Raw genomic sequence first — 18,027 nt, 5'->3', positions numbered from 1 at the left:
CCCATGCAGAGACTTCATCTGAGAAATACAAAGCTGTCCCAAATCCACCTCTTCCAGTCTCCCTGTCCTTCCCCAACATGGAACCCCTGAATGGACAGCTTGGGAGTTCTAATGACTACCGTTCAATAGAAATGCTTTCCTTGGTGCTCAGCTTCATTTATTTATTTTTCCATTGTATGTAAAACCATAATATTTACTCAAGATGTATGCTTACTAGTTTTAAATGTGTCTTAAAGGAAACCAGCTCTGGAATGTTGATTTCATTGTTCCGAACACTGAAGGAGGGGTGGAGGGGTGACTTTGTGTTCATCTACAGAGATATTATGCGGTCTACAGTTCAACCTGAGTCTTCTGACACTTTGCCTGCCAGGAAAGCTACAGTAGATGTGGAAATGTGAGTCAGAGTTCTCACCAAATTTTCTGGTAGCAGAGAGCCACACATTGAAAAATATCTATGGGATAAATGAAACACTTAGAATTGAAATAGTATTATTTGATCTTATAATTTAGATAATACCGTTTAGAAAATATTATTATTGAAATGATACAATTTAGATATTATTTAGAACATGTTATTATCAGAAATGTTATTATTTAGAAGTAGCACTCCAGAAATATTAGTAACTCAGTCTAATAGCATTAAAAAATCCTGACTGATGTCGCAAAATGGTAGCTTGTTCTACTGCTTGTTCTCCTTGGAAACATCAATTTGAACAAGTGTCTATGCATAAAAATGTCTTCACAAAAGCCACGGATTGCAGGTGCTGGGTTACAGCACTTGAATGAAGCACAGAAGGACTCATTGAGGAAGGTAGGAAAGTTAGAGTCACACAACTCCCATAGCCCTTCCCCACACCTGGGCAACCTGGCCGGGAGAGACACCTGCTCCGTGAGAGAAAGAGGAGACAGTGAGTGTCAGACTTCCCTGTGACCCCAGAACCAGCACCAAGCCAACTCTCAGAACCCTCGGGACTCCCCATAACCCAGGCCCCTCCCTCATCCTGGCACCTGCCAGCTCCAATGACCCAGGTGGATCCTGTGACACCAGTCCCCTAATAGGCTCTAATGAATCAAGAAACAAAAAGTGCAAGGAACACAAGCGAAAATAAACAAGTGTGACCACATCAAATAAAAAAGCTTCTGCACAGCAAAAGAAACATGAAGCAAAATAAAAGGGCAACAGTAGAATGGGAGAAGATACTTGCAGATCATCTACCTGAAAGGGGCTTAATATACAAACACACATAAAGGACTCCAGCAACTCAAGAGAACAACACCTGAACAACCTTATTGCAATATGGACGGAGTGTCTGGTGGACATTTTCCCGAAGACCTCCAAATGATATTTTCTAAATTATATGATCAAATAATACTATTTCAATTCTAAGTGTTTCATTTATCCCATAGATATTTTTCAATGTGTGGCTCTCTGCTCCCAGAAAATTTGGTGAGAACTCTGACTCACATTTCCACATTCACTGTAGCTTTCCTGGCAGGCAAAGTGTCAGAAGACTCGGGTTGAACTGTAGACTGCACACTACCTCTGCAGGTAAACACAAAGTCACCCCTCTCCCCACCTCCTTTTTCATTATTATTGTATTTGCCATAGTGATCTGTGATCAGTGATAGGATTCGATGAAGGCTTAGATGACGGTTAGCATTTTGTAGCAATAATGTATTTATTAATTAAAGTCTATGTATTTTTTAGACATAATGCTATTGCACACTTACTCAATTACAGTGCAGTGTGAACACACCTTCTGTATGCACCAGAAAACCAAAAGATTATTTGACTTGCTTTATTTTAACAATCGCTTTATTGCAGTGGTCTAGAACCAAGCATGCAGTATCAACAAAACATGCCTGTACTTAGGAGTTGTTAAGAGAGTAATCTTAAATGTCTTCTCACACACACACACACACACACACACACACACATGCACGCACACATGGAAATCATAATTATGTAAAGAGATGGAGATATTAGTCTTATGGTGATTTTCATTTTATAATATATACATGTCTAATCATCATATCGTACAATTTATATTTTCATATGTGTCAATAATACCTCATTAAAAAGCTGGCGGAGGGAAGCTGAGGTGCATTCTTTGGGTTGTACAGTCCATCCAGGGAAGCAGTGAATTCCATATCCAAACCCTCATTTGAAACTGCTAAAAGCCATAAACAATGCAGTTCAGGAGAATACTAGTTAATGCACACTTTCCAGCTTTTGTGTCATCGTGGAAATTTACCGACTGCTACACAAAACTACTTTAAGTTGGCCTGGAAAGCACATTTCTCCACATTTGACACAGAAGCCATCACCCTCAGTGACCACTGTTCTCAGAACCATAACAAAACCCCAGAGTCTGTTTTTTTTTTTTTTTTTTTTTTTGCTATTCCAGATTTATTTGTCCAACTACTCAGCCAGGTTCACATTTAGATCTCTGGAGATGTGGAAGTAGCTGTTTCCATTAGTCATCTGTGCATCATCACCGAGGTTATTAAAGAAGACCGTTACTTCTGAGGATTCTGTCCAAGTTCTAGCTACTTAGTATTTATTGAATCACGAGCTCTTAAAAGTGATGGGAGTAGAATGCTCAAAAGTTTTTTATTGTTGGAGTAAACTTTTTTTCTTTTTACACCAGGAGTGTTAGCTTTTAATTTCAAAATTCTTCCTACTATATTTTTTTCCGACGAGATCCTGGTTTGACACCAAAATAATTTAAAAAAATAAAATAAAAAATAATTAAACAAGAATAAAGGGATGGGGATTATTGTCCAAAAAAAAAATGAACAGGTGCCTATCACATATGGTGAATACAGTATTTTTAAATCACAAAATGAACACAAAAACTGGAGAACATGAATCCAAGGAAGGAGGCAGTAACTTCCATGTGTCAGATACCTTGCTAGGCAGTCTGCTAGGTTGAACTCCTCTCATGAAGTTTATATTCTATGTGTGTGCCCAGAGCGGGGAAATCAGAGTTTGCCCAGGAAAACATGAAATAAATTGCAGATGGGCCACAAACACTTTGAAAACCTCCTGCCATACTTACCTGTGTCCCTGAAGAGTCCAGTATGATATACAGCATATTGAGTATGCAATAAGATGAACAGGCTGGGGTAACCATAAGTTATTTGATTTAGGGAAACAGAACAGCAAAGTCACTTAGGGTCATCTCTCTGTGACTCAATGGAGTATTCCTACAATTTCTTTGTTTTCACCTGGAAAACATGTCTCATTCAATTTGCTTTTTCTCATCTCTAATATCAGTATAGAGATAGAGAAGTATACAGCGGACATATGCACTGCATGTAGAATTTTAAAATGTTTCTGTTTAAAGGCCAGCCAATATTAAGCTTTGTGTTTTGCTTAAGCTTTGCCGTATGGAGTCCTTAACCTGTGGGATCTGATGCTAGCTCCAGGTAGACGGCATCCGAATTGAGTTCTAGGACACTCACTGGTGTTGAAGAGTTGCTTGCCGGAGTGAGACACTCCCCCTCCCACACACACACTCTAGAATTTGTATCAGAATCAATAATGTCTTAATCTCATGTGATTTGGAAGAAAAGGTGATATGTTGAAAGTAGCACTAACTTGAGATTCAGGGAAGCTTGATCCTAGTGAGGATCTATGGTAGATAGGACTTCACAGTTTTCATCTGGCCATTTTGACTCTCTGAGCTTCGACTTTCTAGTTTTTTAAAAAATAGTAGACTATTTTATTTATTAAAAATAGTAGACTATTTTATTTATTAAAAAATAGTATCTATTTTTTGAAGATTGTATTTATTTATTCATGAGAGACCCAGAGAGAGAGGCAGAGACACAGGCAGAGGGAGAAGCAGGCTCCCTGCAAGGAGCCCAATGCAGAACTTGATCCCAGGACCCTGGGATCATGACCTGAGCCAAAGCCAAGACCCTCAACCGCTCCGCCACCCAGGTGCCCCTGGACTAACTAGTACCTAAAGTCACTTTCACTCTGAAGTCTTATGGATCTTTCAAAATCAGTTGCAAATTGAGATTCGGTTGGAAATATGTCTTGCCTCATTTGAATCAGTTCAAGATTGGAAATTCAACAACTTACATTCTTGCTGTCAATTCCCTCTACCTTCCTAACTTTGGGAAACCTTTTTCTGTTTGCTTAATACCTTACTCCAGTTTTCCTAACATCTTCAAGCCAACAGATGAGCCAAACTAGGGGGAAAAAAAAAAGAAATAGGAAGTAGACACAGAAGTACTCTAAACCAGCTTGGCTTTATGTAGTCTTGTTTAAGGAGAACTTCCAAATTCCAGCTGTGTCCATTTAAATGTCTCCTTAAATGAAACTGACAGAGGGAGAATAGGATCCAATTAGCAAGAGTTTCTTTTCCTTGCATCTGATAAGTTAACATCTGTGCCTTCTGATAAAGGCACTCTAATTTTTTTTTAGTGGCATTTGCACTATTCATTAGTTCCCTTTTACTACAAATAGCTAACTCCAAAAAATGCCCCAGGGCTACAATGAATTGTCAGACAGGTGGTAGAGAGGTATCACCTTAGAAGGAAGCCTCTCCAGGTATACATTTGTGTTTCCACATTAACAATATACATTGAAACGTGAGTGCAAACTTTGTTAGTCATGCTGGGTTTTTTTTTTTTTTTTTTTAATACTCTCAAACAATGATTCATTTAATATAGTAAGAATATGATGATAATGATGACAAGGTTAGTTACTAATTTATAGTTATCTTCTGATTCTCTTAAAGGTACGCTTAGCTTTTAAGTAAACACTGGCTTTTTTTTTTTTTTTTCTTTAATTATGTGTCCCTGGTTTTGGATAGGAGAAATTTTTTGTTGTTTTGCCCTCATTCCCAAATGTCAGGCCCTCAGGTTATATTATTGTTTGGAGAATTCTCACTTCTCCTCGGGTTTTTCTGCCAAACTCCCTTGCTCTATCATGTCTGACAATGTCCTCTAGAGCCACCATCTGTCAGCAAGCACCTCTATCCTTCTGTTCTTCATATAAAAGTCCTCCTCCTCTGTCTTAAAGGAATTCAGAAAACTTACAGTCAGTCCATTTAACAAGAAGCTCCTGGTTCTCACAAGCTCCACCTTTCAATACCATAAGGTCAAAAGATAATGTCTCCTCACCTCTGTGCAGCAACCTCTTCTCTCATGAGACTCCACAAATCAATTTTTTCACAACATTCAGTCGATCTTTTTTCTCCATTCACAGCCTTTAAAAACAAAAACAAAACAAAAAGCAAAAGTGAACCTATTTTAATGCCCACAGGGCTAAGAGGTTTTGTCCTGGATTTTGTGTGGCCCTATCAAGGTGGCTAGGGAATCTGTTTTATAGCCTTTGTAGCACTAGAAGGCTCTCACTCAAATTATCACTTGGCCATTGATCATTTCAAATATATAACATAATTATCCTATTATTTGATAGCAAGCAGAAGGAGGGTTTAAAGTCAGATGTCAGACTGGTTTCACACTGAATGTTATCACAGCAAGTATGTAATGTTCTATATGTAGAAGGTTCCAGGTTAGTATGTCTTAAAATGTGGACAAACCCAAGGACTGCTAGTGTGAAGAAATGTTGACAATTCCCCTCTACCTTAAACAAATCTGGAATTGGACAACATTATCAAAAACAACTGCTTCACAGCTCTAGAAAATGGCCAGTAGCAAACAAAAATAGAGGCCCTTGAGCTCCAGATACAAAGAGTAAAGTCTATTGTTACCAGGGGATCCTTGCTGGGAGGTGTTCCATTTTCCTCTTTCCCCAGTTCAGTTAAGTTTGTAGTGCTATGAAGGCGGGACTGGTTGTAAAAATGAGCAGCTCTGTTGCTAGAGGAGGCTAATCTGATTTGGCACAGGGCAGAAATCCAACACCCCGGGACATTGTCAATAAAAGCAGCAAACTCAGTAGGAAACAAGAAGGGTAAACGAGAAGGTGGAGTTATGCTGGGATGAGCAGCAGAATGCTACTAGCCAGGCATTTAACAAGGACATCTTACATGTCAGAGAGCCATAGAGAGACTAAGTAAGCTCTGCACATGTGTATGCCTGACTAGGAGGCTGCATGACATTTAAATGCACTCCCTGTATCGCACACAAATCTTTCAGGAAAGGATGCAAGCCTTTGTTGGTGTGTTGTGTTTGAGGACAAGATCTGCCTAAATGATTTCCAAACCACCAAACTATGCAGGCACAGGTGTGATCCTTAGGATATAAGACTAAAACATAAAAATGATAATTAAAAAAAAAAAAAAAAACAAGACACTGAACAGAGACACAGTGGCCACACACTGTAAGAGTAGACCGAGCACACAGATAGAGTCCAGGCAAGTTATTAAAAATAAATAAATAAATAAATAAATAAATAAATAAATAAATAAATAAAAACAGAGATAATAACAGCCAACCTGGGAAAATAATCAGAATCCAAAGTCACTATAATAAATTACCTAATATTGGGGCATGTGGGTGGCTCAGTGGTTGAGTGTCTGCCTTTGGCTCAGGTCATGATCCAGGGATCCTGGAATAAAGTACCATATCAGTCTTCCCACAGGGAGCCTGCTTCTCTCTCTGCCTATGTCTCTGCCTCTCTTTCTGTATCTCTCATGAGTAAATAAATAAAAAATTTTAAAAATAAATAAATAAATAACCTAATATCTCAGTGTTTTCAGCCAAAAGAGCAGCCAACCAACAGGAAAGTGTGAACCACACACAGGAAAAACAAGTAACAAAACTCTCTAAGAGTGGATAAAATTGCTGGTTTTAGTAGAAAAGTCTTCAAAAGAGCTGTGACATGTAAACATGTTAAAAAAATTAAAGAAAAACATGATGATAATGAATCAAGAAGTAGGGATTACAATAACAAATGGAAACTCTGAAAAGAACCATGGGGAAGTTCTGGAGTTGAAAGTACAATAATTGAACGGAAAAATTTACATGAGCTCAATGGCAGGTTTGGCATAACAGAAGCAAGAACAAGTAAGCCAAAAGATAGAATAGCAGATATCATCCACAAGAAAACCAGAGAGGAAAAGGACTGCAGAAAAATGAACTGAGAATCAGAGACTTTTAGGACGACTATCAGTCTACCAAGGAAAGAAAGAAAGGAGGAGGAAAAAGTACTGAAAAAATAAATGCTTATAATTTCCAACATTGGATGAAAAAATTACTATATAAATTCAAATAAACCAAATTCAAAATAAACCAAACAGGATAAATTCAGAGACCTACATCTACCTCATCGTGGTTAAACTGTTGAAAGACCAAGAGAAAGGTAAAAATCTTAAAAGTATCAAGAGAGGGATCCCTGGGTGGCGCAGCGGTTTAGCACCTGCCTTTGGCCCAGGGTGCGATCCTGGAGACCAGGGATCGAATCCCACATCTGGCTCCCAGTGCATGGAGCCTGCTTCTCCCTCTGCCTGTGTCTCTGCCTCTCTCTCTCTCTGTGACTATCATAAATAAATAAAATTTTTAAAAAAAGTATCAAGAGAAAACTGACTTGTTTGCAGAACACTATAAATAAAAGTTGACCTTTTATCATAAACAGTGGAGGCCTGAAGGTAGCAGAATGGCAAATTTGAAGTCTTGAACATAAGACAAAACCAAACCAAACCAGTTTGTCAACCAAAAAATCTTTGTCCAATAAGACTGTCTTTCAAAAGTGAAGGAAAAATAAAGGCGTTCCTAAATAAACCATGGCTGAGAAAATTGATTCATAGCAGAACTGTTGTAGAAGAAAAACTGAAGCAAGTTCTACAAACTGAAAGAGAATCACACCAAATGGTAACCCAAATCAAGGGAAAGATGTAAAAAGTATTGGTGATGGAAAATACACCAGTAGATATAAGAAAACCTATTACTATCATTTACATTACATATCAAAACCTATTACTTAAAAATTTCTTTCAAAATCATAAACAATAATTATGGCACTACATTTATGGCTTTATAGCATATACACATGTATTATATATGGCCATCAGAGCTGTAAGAAATGGGAAGGGAAAGAGTTATACTGGAGCAAAGTTACTTTATTTTACTGGAATTAGGTCACTATTAACCTAAAGTAGAGTATTAAAAAAAGTAAAAGGCTTATTGTAATCTCTATAGCAACTACTATAAAAATAACTCAAAAAAAATCAATAGGGAACTAAAATTGTACACAAAAAAATCCATTTTTAACATAAAAGAAGGCAGTACAAGAGGAACAAAATTTGGACATGTAGAAAAGAGATGCAAATTAGCCAACAATACTAACTATATCAATTATCACACTACCTGTCAACAAAACACTCTAAGCAAAAAGTGCACATTGTAAGACTGGATCAAAAAAATCTAGATCCAACACTCTACAAGAGAAACACATTAGAATCAGGGACAAATAGGTTAACTATAAAAATACAGAAAAAAAAAATGTATAGCATCCAAATGGTAGCCACAAGAGCACTGGAGTAACTACATCAATACCAGAAAAACAATAGACTCTAAAACAAAAGATATTGTCTTATGTATTATTATTGTATCATGTTAGGAATATATAGTGCAAATATACATAAATGCATATACATCTAAATGAAGAGCATCCAAAACTGACAGGAAAGAAAGGTGAAATCAATAATTTAACCATTGGAATCAGTTCAATATCCTACCCTTACTATCTGCTAGATCTAAACATTAAATGGCACAATTAAACATCACTGTCAAACCACTGTGAACTAACTCATATTTATAGAACATTATACCCAGTAACAGCAGAATATACTTAAAAAAAAAAAAAACAGACACAGAATAATCTCTACATGAGACCAAATGCTAGGTTATAAAGCAACTCTCAACAAATTTAAAATGAATTAAAATTATTCAAAGTATGTTCCCTAATCACAATAAAACAAAATTAGAAATGAACAACAGAAAGACGTTTGGGAAATCCTTACATATTTTAAAAATTAGACACTATGCTTCTAAATAATCGCTACATCCAAGAAGAAACAAACAGAAAAATTAGAATGTATTTAAACTGAATGAAAATGAAAACTCAATATATCACAGTTATATTACATGTTAAAACAAGAATGAGGGGATCCCTGGGTGGCTCAGCGGTTTAGCGCCTGCCTTTGGTCCAGGGCACGATCCTGGAGTCCCGGGATGGAGTCCTGGGATCGAGTCCCACGTCGGGCTCCTGGCATGGAGCCTGCTTCTCCCTCCTCCCTCTGCCTCTCTCTCTCTCTCTCTCTCTCTCATAAATAAATAAATACATAAATACATAAATCTTAAAAAAACGAACAAACAAGAATGAACCTCAAAGACATTATGCTAAGTTAAAGAAGCCAGACACAAAAGAATATCTACTGCATGGTTCCATTTGTATGAAATTTCAGAAAATTCAAAGTTATAGTGACACAAAGCAGATCAGGAGCAGCCAGGTGCTTGGGGTGGGGTGGGATGGGGAGGTGGTGCAGAGATTGAAAAGGCATAAGGGAACTTTGTAGGGTGACAGAAATATTCTAAAACTAGATATGCTAATGCTTGTATGACTTTCTAAATTTGTTAGGAATAATTTGTTAGGAATAATTCAGTTGAGCACTTGCAATGGGCCCATTTTTAGGTGGGTAAATTATACCTCAATACAGCTGTTAAATAAAAAATAATAAATGTATTGAAAAATATGTTTAAAATATGGTCAAAATCTGGAAAACACTCTGTGGAATAACTTGGGGATGTGTATTTATTTCTCAGAAATAACCGCCATAGGTCTTTGTTTATTTTTGTTTTTTTTTTTAATTTTATTTTATTTATTCATGAGAGACACAGAGAGAGAGAGGCAGAGACATAGGCAGAGGGAGAAGCAGGGCTCCATGAAGGGAGCCTGATGTGGGACTCGATCCCAGGACTCCAGGATCACGACCTGAGCCAAAGCCGGATGCTTAACCACTGAGCCACCCAGGCGTCCCAAGGTCTTTGAATTGAAAACAAAGTCTTTGACTAAGATACCCAAAATTACAAAGCCCCATTCTTCTAAGAGAAAAATACAAGATGGCAACGGCATTCTGAGCATTCAGAATGGGTGACTAGCTGTTATGCATTTCCTGTGTCTTGTATTTCCAAGATATTTATTTATTTATTATTAATTATTATTTATTTATTTATTTATTTTTACAAGATGTTTAAAGTACACAACTGCAATAATAAAAATCACTGAAATTAACAAGTATAGATGCCAGAATGTGAAGTAAGCCTAGAACTGAGCAGGTGGCAGCCAAAGAGATGAGTTTCAATTAATCTGGTCAATACATGAAGTGGATCCTGTTTGTAGTGAGCATTTGAAAAGGCGTCACCATCTACTTGTATTTCCAAATCACGGTCTCACGTTCCCCGTGGAGCTCCTTTTTAGCAGTTGCCTGTATAAGTTATTTACTGTCACCATAATGCTGCACAGCTGCAACACTTCAGTGCTATATAAAAACAAGCGTTTCTTCTTCACTCACCTGGAGACAGCAGAGTAGGCTACACTGCCCTGTTGATCTTGACCGAGTTCTTAATGCTATTGGCTGGTGTCTAATGACCTCAGTGGGACAACTCAGCCCTGCTCAGAATGTCTCATCGGACCAGCAAGCTGGCCTAAGCGTATTTTCAGGACAAAGGCATTGGAAGAGGAAGGAGAAAGTGTAGACCGCAAGTTCTTTTTCAGCTTTTGCTTTGTGTCATGTTTTCTTACAAAATTAATAGTGTGGCCCAGCTCAGAATCGAGTCATGGGTAGAATGCCACACTCAAAAGGGAAGAGCAAAGTACAGGATTGGAGGTATGAAGACTCAAGAACACTTTAATTATTAATCTATCACATCTTCCTATCTTTGGAATAAAATTCACATGCATTACCTAGCACCCTAGACTCACAGTCCCTTTTTTCCCTCAACTACTGTATCTTTCCATTCCCCTTTTACTACTAACTCCTGTAGCCTCACCCTCAGGTTTTTTTGTTTGTTTAATTCCAACTCTCAATCTAAACTCCAAGAACCCACTTAGTGAATAAATCATTTCATCTGTTCCAGCTTTATCCTTCCATGACTACACTTTTCCAACCTCAACGTGATTGTGTTTCTCTCCAAGGATTATGTTGGCTTTTCATGGATTCATTTCTTTCCTCAATGCCTTGGGACTTGGCTATTATTAGTTGAACCCGTTTGTTGTTGTCATTGCTCTTCTGACGTACTCTCTTGGAAAAAAATCCTACATACAAATGAAGTCAACTAGACATCTTTTCTACTTTTATACTTGGGACATTTAGTGATGCTGGGGAAAACCCGTAGAGCTTTGCTGGGGCAGAGGTGGCTGCCCATCCTCAAAAGAGAAACACTGCCTTTTCAGTGTTAATTTGCTGCTGTGAAGCAGCTTCCTGGCCAAGTGGTACATTTTTCCAGTACCTTCTATATGGAGCTGTGTCACTGATGTTGTCCAATGGAATGAACTCAGGGTTCTCACTTCTAGAAAGGACCACAAAGAATACCTTCTGTGTTTCTCTGAGCTAATCCTCTTTCTCCACTTGTCAGCTGGCCACAGAGTATCCAGCAAAGAACTCTGAGGCTCCAAGGATGACAAAGCCACAAAATGGAAAGAGCTTGAGTGGCTAAAGGAATATGAAAAAGGTCACCGAACAACCACACTGCAATCAACATGAGCAGGATATACGTTTATTGTGTTAGGCCACTGAGATATTGAGGTAGATTCCTTCAGCAACGTATACCACATGTCTCATATAATCCATGCATATACGCGTGCATTGAGATCTGTGGTCTGCAAGTCCACTGAAATTCACAATACGGTTCTGTGATCCTGAGCCAGGTTGCCCACAGTTTTCTTTAGCTTCAGTGGGACCTTTCAACCATGGTCCCACACCATTTCTTCCGTCTTCACATTGCAAATTATACATGCGCCCACAACTCCATCACTCAAAGATAAACTTGCTCTTTTTCACAAAAATAAAATTCTCCCTTCCTCCTCTCAGAAATACATGTGCCAAGAAAATATAAAATGTGCCCAATTTTATAGAGGCTCAGAGTGAATCAAATGTTCTTTGACAATTGTTTAAGCGCATCAGGAAAATAAACTCCTTAAGAGCTGGTGGGTAGTGTAGGCTTTGACTTTAAACTTTTGAAATAAATTACTGGTAAAAAAAAAAAATGTATGTCATAGGACAGCAACTAAAGCCGGTTACAAGTGACATGTTATTAGAAGGCCTTACTCAGTCTATGAAATAGGACTGCCTTTACTAAACTCTCTTCTTGCGGGCTGGGATGAAAGTTTGCTAGTCCTGTGGAGTCATTGTTCCTAACATTTTAGAATTTGTGGCATACATTCAAATGCTGAAATACTAGTTAGTTCAAAGTACTGTAAAATCTCAAAACACTGAATAAGCAAACACTAGAGTACCATCGTCCTCTGTTATGGAGTGTCTTTAAAAGGTCTATAGTTATTTCATTATGTGCTTTTTCAGAACTGTGATGGTCTTACATAGAATTTCTGCCTTGAACTTGCTCTGTTAAACTCACAAGGAACATTTCAACATTTGCCATTAGACCCCAGGCTCTTATTTTGCAACTGGCTTTTCTTTAGACTAAAACTAAGCTGAATGCTGCTGTTAATCACTTCATAGGATTTGTTCTAGAAGGTGTTGTGTCCGACAAACATTGTCCTAACACAGTAAGTTTCCTTCCCCAATCTTGTTTTCAAGTTATTGACACAACTGTAAAGGGCTCAGAAACTCACTTGTATATTATAAAAGCCTGGCTGAGGATGACTTTTTTATTTTTATTTTTATTTTATTTTATTTTATTTTATTTTATTTTATTTTATTTTATTTATTTTATTTTATTTTATTTTATTTTATTATTTTATTTTATTTTATTATTTTATTTTATTTTTTATTTTATTCTATTTTATTTTATTTTTTTATTTTATTTAATTCTGAGGATGACTTTTGCAGAGAAATTAGAATGGATAACCCAAACTTCAAAAATCACAGTAGAAATGATCTGTTTTAGAAGTGATTCCATGGAATACTACTGAAGATTTTTAGGATGCAAATGAACGTATAATATCTAAGGGCCGCAAAGAGAAAGACATTTTAGAGCATGGGGAAAAAAAAAAAAGTCAAGTCCAGGAGACTTTATTTACTTTTCATACTAAAATATACTTTGATTTTAAAAGAGAGAGAGAAAGAAAGAGAACAGCAAGATACTCTTAGGGATCAGGGCTCCATAAAATAATGTTTCCTTCAGGGACAGGAATGTGTAGGGGATTTCAAGGACCATCAATGTCAAAAAGATTAAAAGAGGAGTAGTATACAGGGGTACAGAGGCACGTCTAAAAGTAGTGCCCTTTCATCTGGCAAAGCAGTTTCATGAAATGTTAAAAAGCCACGTGTCTATCTTTTCTGTATCGCATGAAATCCTCAAGACAGGAATAATGATTGTTTCAGAAACCTATACAAAAAGGAGACTGTGGCCTTAATTTACCAATCAATGAGCCATTTCAGCTGATCCTCCAAGCAATTGAGAAGTACACATCATTATTAAACAAAAAGCACCATTCTCTATGCCAAGCATACATCATAATTTTAAGTAATAATACCTTACATTTGTGTAACACTTCAGAGTTTATGAAACACTTTTATGTACATTATCACATTTATCAACCTCTAAAAGGAGAAGAAAAATTTAAGGCAAGGAAAGGGATTAATATTAGTGTTGCACTGGATAAATGAGGGTGAGTCTCTAGAATAATAGAAGTCCTCAACAAATCTTTATCAGAAACTGATGAATTGCCCATCTCAACTTCATTATCCTTATCATGAGCACTTATGAGAGAAATGAAAAATTGATGAGGACCGTCATAATCAAAGAGAATAAATGTTTCTCTGTTAAAGTGAATGCATAATCTTTCCAGGAATAAAATAACAATATTCATTCATTATTAAATTCTGAGAATGCTGACACCAAATCTCATTTCAACCAGTGAAGGAAATTAACAATATAGAAGAATCCTGTTTGGATTGGGTGTTGTTAAACTGTATACCCATATCTAGATATTTTTCCCTTAAGATCTACTACTCTGCCTGTCTCCACTGGGGAATATTTTTGGAATTTATTTATGATACAATGAAGGCTCATTTTTTATAGAGGTAGATTGGGTACCTTCTAAAAACAGATGGAGAAAACACCAGAGACACGCCACGACTTACATGTGGAAGAAGTTAACAGCATCTTAAAACAAGTGAACTTTTCCTGAATGATCAGTTTTCATGAATATTGCCATGTTTGCTTTATTATCCCCTATACCATCTTAGCCCCGCCTTATGCAAATATAAAGAAAAACAATTTACTACATTAAGTAATTGCCTATATTCTCTAGCTGATCCTATCGATTATTTCTATTACACTGATGGAAATTAAAATAGAAAAAGGTGATATTACCCCATTAGCTGCTTAAAAATGTTCATTAGTAATGTACTTAAGATGAAGTACTTTTTACCACACCCCGAAATCAAACTTTCAAAGAAATATCAAATATGAGTGAGCAAAAGAAAAGAACAAACAGAAGAATTTTAACATTTCCCATTATCAACAGATAACCACGGCAAAAATCTCAGTTTTGTTCTTCAGTCCTTTTCTCTGTGACTATGCATATGTGTATTTTTGCATGTGTCTGGGTATTGTGTCTGTATGAATCTATGCATATATCTGTGTATATTTCTGTGTGTGTGTGTGTGTGTGTGTGTGTCCTATAGCTGGGCATTTATGTAACTCAGTGCAATATTGTGATTTATAAGAAACATATTTGGTCAATTTCATATATATATATTTCTTATATATATATTTGGTCTTTGTCCACAGTTCCTGGCTCACAGCTCCCCAAAACCCTTCGAATTTCCTAAGTGTTGAGAGTGATAAATATGTCTTCTGTTATGTTAATGAAGGTGACTTTTGGACTCTACCCAAGGGCAAGGGGCTAGTTATCAGAAAGGACCGACCATGTGCTTAGAGGTTTGGAACTTTCAGCCTCATACCCTGACTTCCAGGGAGGGGCTGGAGATTGATCAGCAATTATGACCATGCAATGAAGTCTTCATAAACAAACAAACAAACCCACAACAATTAAAAAAAAAAAAAACTAGATTCAAAGAGCTTCCGGGTTGGTAAATATGGAGATGAGAAGGTGATGGGTTCTAAGAGCGTGGAAGCTACACACCTTTTTCCCATACTTTGCCCTATGCATCTCTTCATCAGGCTTTTGGTTCAGATCCTTTATCATATCCTTTAATAAATTGGTAAGTGATAAGTATTTCCCTAAGTCCTTTGAGCCTCTCTAGCAAATTAAAAGAACCTGAGGAAAAGGTCATTGGAATCTCCAGTCCTTAGCTGGTAAGTCAGGAGCACAAGTAGTATGGGGCTTGCAACTGGCATCTGAGATGGGGGCTCAGTGTGAAAGTCCTTGAGTTGACTGAATATTGACTTCAAACTGGACAAAATAGTTTCGTTCATTTGGCAAGTTACTTACGAGGAATTTGGTAAGAAATAGATCTTTAAAGACTATGTAGGGTCAATTTCTTAAAGGGGCTTTAACTTTTCAAGGGATTTTGAACTAAAATATTCTACAATTTCTGAAATTATCCACTTGTCTTTTGAAAAAACTATCTTGCAGCATTTAAAAATTTCTATTTTGGGACACCTGGGTGGCTCAGTGGTTGAACATCCATGTTTGGCTCAGATTGTGATCCCGGGGTCCTGGGATCGAGTCCCACATCAGGTTCCCTGCAGGGAGCCTGCTTCTTCCTCTGCCTATATCTCTGCCTCTCTCTCTCTCTCTTTCTCTCTCTCTCTCTCTCTCTCTCTCTCTGTCTGTCATAAATAAATAAATAAATTCCTTAAAAAATAAAAAAAAATTAAACTTTTAAAGTTCATACTTTTTCACAGAAGCACAAAATTAGTAACCAATCCTATTGCTTCTAATAAGAGCCCTATTATATTGATTCAGAAAAATCATCTTTGAGGTCATTTTGCTATTGGAAGTAGATATTTATCTTAGTTCAGAGTTTTTTTCCCTTCCTAATCAATGTCATTAATATCAAATATCAAAAAAGTTTCATTTCTGAAGAAGGCACAGGAAAAAAAGAAGATATTGAATTAAAAATACATTTTAGAAAGTGGACTACCAAAAGAAAGAACTTTTAATCATCACCATCATCTTTTCTCTATTTTTTGAGTTATGTCAAAGCAAAAAGCATAGCAGCTAGCTTGTCCTGCCCTTTGAGGAACTTGCACAGTAAACAGTGTGTGCAATATTATGGCACCGGCATCCACACAATGGAATATCACTGACCATTTAAATGTTCTTGTTATTGCTAAGAAAAATGTGGTTTTAATATAGCATGTACTTATGATTCCATTTTGGAAACATGTATGTTCATCTGTTTCGAAAGAAATGATTATAAAACTGTATTTGAGTACATTAGAATGTGTCCTTTTTCACTGCTCTCTGAACTTTTTACATTTTCTCTAAGGAAACTATATCCAACTATATCCTATGTAGAAACAGAAAGTTTTGATTTTCAAATGGAACAAAAAGTTTACTGTTGGTGTGGTTAAAAAGGTTGGTAAATCTCTGTCCTAAAAATAACTAAAAAAGAAGATAATCTATTGTGTAACAGTGAACATATAATTGATATTAGACCAAGTAGGAAATTGGAAGTTGAGGATTCTCTGCCTGACCTGATCCTTGAATTATGCTTTTATCTCAAAGAAGGCCCAAACTTTTTGCCTTTTCTCTAGTTTTCTTGAACCTGGTAGTCACAGACTGGCGATAGACATGTGATTGCATATACAGTTCCCATTTTGCTCACTGAGGGTTCAGGCAGCCGCTCAACATGGCTGAAATTTCAAGAGATCAAATCAAGAAGATGTTACCAAGTTGGAACATAGCAGCTAGACCTTGCCCCTGTCCCAAGTCATCGAGTGCAAGGAAATTAAGTATAAATTTCTAAAATAAGTAAACTGATATAGAAGGGGGGGCACTCTTGAAATTCAGGGGAGAGTTTGTAGGTCGGAGGCCTGTATTTGCACTGTTTCTTTTACAACTGCGCCTCGTTGGAAGGACAAGAAAGAAGCCACAGGAAGGGTAGCAATGCTGCAAACCCAAGAAGGTGAGACATTTTCAGGAGAAAATTTGACAGATTCAATGGCTTATAATTTTTTTTTTCCTTTCTCTTTTTCAAGAATTTCCCCTAAGATTAGGAGTATCAGACATTGACATCAGACTCAGGGAACTGACCCGTAAAGTAATTAGAAGAGGAATTCCCCCCACACCCCGCCCTCTGGTCCCAGAGCTGGGTCAGATGAAAGGCGCCTCTGTTTACTTCCTGATCCGTCTAATTTCTGTAACAAGGACCATCCCAAACTCATCTCCCAGCAGCTGCTATAACTGAAACTCAAGAGATTGCCCCAGGCACCATGGCACCTTCTTAGAGCTGTCGACCCTAATGGATTAGTCTCCTTAGCACAGGTGGCAATTTAACAGGAGACCAAACTTTTACACTAGTAAGAGACCACTGAAAATCACTTCAAAGACCACAGGCCCCAAGCAGACCTAAGAAAACACAGGGTTTTCTAAAATGTGTGTCAACTGTCCATCCTCACTTTTCAAAGGAAGGTGATTATGGGAGCAGTGGGAGACACAGAGAGCAACGATTAATAAAATTTCAAAATTAAAAAAAAAAAAAAGCATATTTTCATGAGGAGTTCCATGACTTGGTGTTAATGAGGAAATATACATTTAGGGACCCATATTTGCATAGGGCTGAATTGTATTTCAAACAAAATATTACCAGATTTTTGCCAGAGAAACTTTTTCCAGTCCTACGAAAAGCAACATCAAGGATTAAGTTTCTTCTTTTTTTATCTTACAACAATTCCCATTTTTTAAAAATATTGAAAACCTTAAGAAAAGGAAAAATTCATGTCATCCTT

General features: G+C 37.0%; 1 long non-coding RNA gene across 1 annotated transcript; it reads right to left on the bottom strand.

Annotated features, from left to right (window-relative positions):
* Positions 1 to 2,186: 2,186 nt before the first annotated feature.
* Positions 2,187 to 18,003, bottom strand: LOC125754399 (uncharacterized). Its single transcript, XR_007408464.1, has 3 exons — positions 17,886 to 18,003; positions 5,140 to 5,225; positions 2,187 to 2,707 (listed from the first exon to the last, which is right to left on the bottom strand). It is a non-coding gene; the product is annotated as an uncharacterized LOC125754399 (long non-coding RNA).
* Between the last annotated feature and the right edge of the window lie 24 nt (positions 18,004 to 18,027).

This window comes from Canis lupus, chromosome 35 (assembly GCF_003254725.2).
Source record: "Canis lupus dingo isolate Sandy chromosome 35, ASM325472v2, whole genome shotgun sequence".
NCBI lineage: Eukaryota > Metazoa > Chordata > Mammalia > Carnivora > Canidae > Canis > Canis lupus.
This window is presented reverse-complemented; position numbering and strand designations above follow the sequence as displayed.